This window comes from Triticum dicoccoides, chromosome 2B, assembly GCF_002162155.2.
Source record: "Triticum dicoccoides isolate Atlit2015 ecotype Zavitan chromosome 2B, WEW_v2.0, whole genome shotgun sequence".
Classification (NCBI taxonomy): Eukaryota; Viridiplantae; Streptophyta; class Magnoliopsida; order Poales; family Poaceae; genus Triticum; species Triticum dicoccoides.
The window spans coordinates 261,813,232-261,818,812 of NC_041383.1; the positions used below are offsets into that span (position 1 = coordinate 261,813,232).

The following is a 5,581-nucleotide window of genomic DNA, read 5'->3' on the forward strand; positions in this document are numbered from 1 at the left end:
TACACACACACACACACACACACACACACACACACACACACGTGCCGATATATACGACGGAGGGCGAGCGGATGGAAAAATGTGAGGGTTGGCGTGCGTGTAGGAAGAAGAGCCACTCGAGAGGGCGGTAGCACTCGACGCCGATGAAGAGGAGGGACGGTGTTGGCGTGCAGGTTTCGGAGGTTCGACTCCATGGGAAGGGAATCTCCTGCGTGCGGTGACTAGCCGGTTTCAGAGGCGGGGGTTTTGTTCGGTCACGTGGGACTGAGTCGACGGATTCTTTTGGGAAACGATTCCGCTCAACTGACGGGGCGTCGACCGCATCTGTTATCGCATCTGTTGCTCGACTGTGCTAGCGATGCTGCGAGTGGCGGTGTTTTTGTAACATGATCTCTGCTGCAAAAATATCGCAACATGATCTCTGCTGCAAAAATATCGCAACATGATCTTTTTTGCAAAAGTTTTCGACAACACGATCTCTATTGCAAAGGTTTCTGCAACACGATCTCTGTTGCAAAGGTTCTGCAACATGAACTCTATTGCAATGATGGAGGGCGTCGCTCGACCGCTCGATAGTACCAGATTGACGGCTTAAAAAGATCAGCTAGCACATCCCATATTAGTTACTCGGACCCACTATCAATGGCTCGGATCTATCATATACTCTTAGCTCTCATGTGAAAAAATAAGGTAAAACTTATTCGGACCCACTACTTGAAATCAGTGACTCAGATCTATCATATACTATTAGCTCTCATGTGAAACAAGAAGATAAGAGAGAACATGTTAAAATTTGCCTAGGATTGAATTCTCCTCTTACCCTGTGAGAGGTAAGGGTGAACATGTTAAAAGAGTTGTCTATGAACTTTGAACCTGAGCGTTGACAATCTGGGAGGCGTCATCACTTAGTCTGATAGTACTCATGTCAATATCGATAGTGCGATCTTGGAGACCTGATTTGATTTGCTCAACATTCAATCCAGTGTTCACTTGGTAAGAGGAGTTCTGACCAAAGATAACTTGATGAAAAGAAATTAGGTTGGAAATTTGAGGTGCTGCTTTTATGATCAAAATGAATCGATTAAACACCTCTTTCTCGAGTGTCCACTTGCAAAATTATTATGGCGATCAATGCATATAACTTTTAATGTTCATCCACCAACCAGCATAAACTCGTTATTTGGGATGTGGCTTAATGGAGTTGACGTACACATAGCTAAATATATTCGGATAGGGATATGTGCACTATTTTGGGCTATATGAAATACTAGGAATGATTTGATTTTTAATGGGACAAACTTCACTAATTTTTTGCAGGTTATCTGCAAAGCTACAGTTTGGATCCATATGTGGTTGTTAGTCATTCATGCGGATTTCAGGGATCTTTTGGTTAATGGGTGCAACCGCTAGGAAACGGTAGCACGGGCTATCTTCAGCCGATTTGGATGGCGAGCTAATAATAGGCTAGGTGTGTAGGCATTATAATCTATTCTTTATCGCCGGATGTGGCACTTTTCCTCTTTATTTTTAGACTTATGCTGAGATTATGAACTTCTCTGGACCTTAAGACTTTGTTACAATTTTATTTAATAATATGGCTGCATACATCGATTAATGCAGAGGCCGGGGGTTATCCTCTTTTTAAAAAAAAAACATTCAATCCAGTGTTACAACTAGTTGTACCAACATCTTAACCACGGGATCAATGTGACAAACAAATTAGAAGAAAGATCCAGCGTATCATTACTCAAATGATTGAGTACCTCCTCGGGGTGTTTTGCAAACTGATTCGAGTTTTTAAAACGTCCATGGTGCTAAATATAAGTGGATACAAAGGGCTAGAAGTACAAGTAACACAAGTGCAACTATCTACCATCAGTAGGTGAACTAGTAAGGAGGTTTACACTATATTGTTCCTCTAACTCTGGATCTTCTCCTTTGTTCCTAAAGTAAGCAGGCTTCTTCGGGTTAGGCAAGATTATGCTCTCATTCATAAGCAAAGAGATAGCATCCGAGATTGTAGGGCAGTCGACAGCGTCGTCTTGTACGCACATTAACCCAACGTTAATGAATCTCATAATCTCCATATTTGGATGCTTAACGTCTAAGCAAGGGTCAATGAGCTCACACCATTTTTTCCCTTTCCATAATAGCCAAGCCTGAAAACGTACGGGTAATACACCAGAGTGTTAGGCGGAGTGGAAACAATATTTGCACACTGATGTGACGGCAATACAAAACATATAATTATATAATCTGTTTATGACAAAAATACATATTTTAATAATGACAAGCATATATACCAAACGAGAGGACCATGTTACTCACATATCCAAGAAGATTACCAATGTTCCCAGTTTGGTTGAACCCGTTGTTTCTTTTCCCAGAGATGATCTCTAGAAGCAACACACCGAAGTTGAATACATCCGACTTGATTGAGAATTGTCCCTCCGAGGCATATTCAGGAGCCATATAACCACTGGATGGAGAAAATGGCTTAGATTTATCATTGTTTACTTGTGTAAAGCTATCAACGATGTTCATTAATTTTCACGACTAAGTATTGAATTTGAGATATCTCTATGATCTTACTGTGTTCCTACAACTCTGCTTGTATTGGCATGGCTTTCATTCCATCCAAATATTCGAGCAAGGCCAAAATCCGATATATCCTCGGGTTCATATTTTCATCCAATAGAATGTTGCTCGCTTTCAAGTCCCTATGCATTACCCTCAAACGTGAGTGCTTGTGGAGGTAAAGTAATCCTTGAGCCACACCTTCAATAATATGACGCCTCCTGTTCCAGTTTAATAATCCTCCTCTTGTTGTATCTACACATATATGAGAAAACAAAAATCCATTCAGAAGTAGTACCTTAAGGTAGAGTGAGATTGAAACTACTTAAATGGATATTAAGATTATGGATATAACTTGCCAAATATGAAGAAGTCTAAGCTTTTATTGGACATGTATTCATATATCAGAATCTTCTCTTCTCCTTCAATGCAGTACCCCAAGAGTCTCACCAAGTTGGTGTGCTGAAGCTTCGCAATAAGATGAATCTCAGTCTTAAACTCATTTAGACCTTGCCCTGAGTGTTGAGCTAGTCTTTTGACCGCTATCTCAAGTCCATTCTGTAGTTGTCCCTGCAGAGTTGCGTGGGTTCAAGAACAAAAGGACATGAGCTTATGTTGTCAGCTCGTTTTCTTACCATGACGCTTGATATTTATTTATAAGTAACTAGGGATGCAATTAAATCGTTTTGGTACAATTAACTCACTGCCTCGGTTTTACTATATATTATATGTTCTAAACTACTAGATACTTCATTTAAAAAATTATATTGCTCATTGAGGTAATCAAGAATGCAGTTATTATGTTGTTTTCGGTACTAATACAAATAATATGAAAATGGTTAAATAATTGCAATACATTATTTAACATGGTATTCATGGTCATGTCATTGTTTATTTATGATTTAGTGTTTATCAAGTACTATTCCTTGTGTTATTAATCAAGGAAAAAATCACCCTCACAAGTACTTTATTTATAACAAGTTATGATGTTTTTTTGGAAGTAGGTTAATTTTAGTCGTCCATTGATAATGGGTAACTGTCCATATAAGGACTCTATTTCTAGGAAGTTATGGGGTTTAAAAGGGTGTTACATCTTGTTCATCATTAATGGAAAAATGTGAGCCCTATGGCAATCTACTTAAAAAACTTATGGGATATTTTTAGATAAAGAGGATTCAAATATAATATACATGTCCAATATATTAAAGATTAAATACTCTCATATGTTTGTTGAGAGTCCAAGTTTCATTATGCAATTGAGATTATGTTGGTTGGATTTTATTTGTTGTTTTTTGTGCCTTTGTACTTAAGGTGAGTAAAACATTGCTTGTTTCTTTATTTAATCTTTTTTGGTATTTTTTTATTTCAAATTCGTATGGCAATGTTAGTAAATGGTTTATTGTATCTTTTAAAAAATGTCCAAGAAAGGTTATGATTTCCTCTTTAGTCCACATATCTAACATCGATTCTTTCATAATGTGAAATAAAATTCTTTAATTCTCTTATTGACGGGTAAGGTGTTGTATCTTTATCTCAAAAAATAGGTGTAGTATAGTACTTTTCATGGAAACAGAAATATCAACTATTGTATTTTTCTAAATGCATGGTTTAAAGTATTCTACACCATTCTTACTGAATTGGAATGAAAAGAAACATTTCGAATTCCATTAGCGTAATTAACACTTCCATAGTTCTCGCCTAGTCTGGATATTTTTTTCAAAATGTACGTGAGGTTGAGGTGAACCACTCCACCCGGCTTAAAAGGATTACACTAATATCAAGTTCACACCAACTACACCTGGCCTCCACAACACACGGCGTAAAGATCCATCCGGAGGGATTTCTTTGGGTCCTAATAGCGGTACAAGACCAAGTACGTAGATTCATTGTCAGGGAAATACGCATAAAGTCAATAGGGGGATATAGAACATAACTTGAAACCTCGAAGGCCATTTAAGCTCCAAATTGTGTGATCCTGCCCCGAGGGGTCCCTGATGTGTTTATATAGACCAAGTTCTGGTGGGGGCATGTCACTTTACTAGTTGTACAAGAGGAGCCCATGCCAAATTGGTACCCAACTGTATGTCAATTCCCACATATCCCTGAAGGATTCCTAATTAATCTCTAGGAAAAGAATACCCGAGGTCGGTGGCATTCTTGAGTTGGGTTCAAGCCCGTACTCCTTTGGTCCCATAAGGGTCCTTCTGAATGGATTCCCATAGCACTGGGTTTATTAGGTGATTTTACTTATTGTTGACAAGCCAGTCAAGCACAATGTCAAGTCCTAGTCAAGAAATTAATGATGCACAATGTCAAGTCCTAGTCAAGAAATTAGTGATGGAGACAACCAAATTTAGTAAAAAAGGGAAACAATACCCAAATGTTTTATGATGAAGTGATCAGTGACACACATCAATAATCTCCACTATTAACCACCGCCGCTGATACCATAACAAAAAATGTTATCAAACAATAATTCCCCTAGGAAGGGAACTATGTTGAAATTAAGACCGCTGGACCTAACTATTGATGGCTAAATCGTGGATTTTTTGCCTTGGATATAAACTCCGAGGAAATAATGAGCAATGCTTCAATGAGGGAACATCACGTAATTACCGTTGTTGCCAGTACAAGCAATGAAGTTCGAACCAAGGGTTTTCACCCATGAGTTCGAGACCATTATTCAAGCGCACCAAGTGGTATTTAATCCGACCAACCATTTATGAATCTATGTCTTTGATGAAAAATGGATTATATGTGCCCAAGAAATATTACATTCTTCTTAGTGTATGCACACATCTTGTATACAAATATACCCCCCCCCCCCCTATAAGGAAAGATTGATTGATGGAGTCAATAGATGGAAATCTTGGTTTACCAATGGTTGCTTGACCTTCTATGCCATAAAATATATGGTCTAGAGTGCCATTCCAATCTGATGATTGGGTGCTTGGCATAGGGGGAGTGGAGCCTAATAGGAATGTTGAACGTTCAATCAATGAAG

At 38.5% G+C, this 5,581-nt stretch overlaps 1 pseudogene; it reads right to left on the bottom strand.

The window, feature by feature from the left end:
* Positions 1–1,865: 1,865 nt before the first annotated feature.
* LOC119360833 overlaps positions 1,866–5,581 on the bottom strand; it is a 9,722-nt pseudogene continuing 6,006 nt past the window's right edge.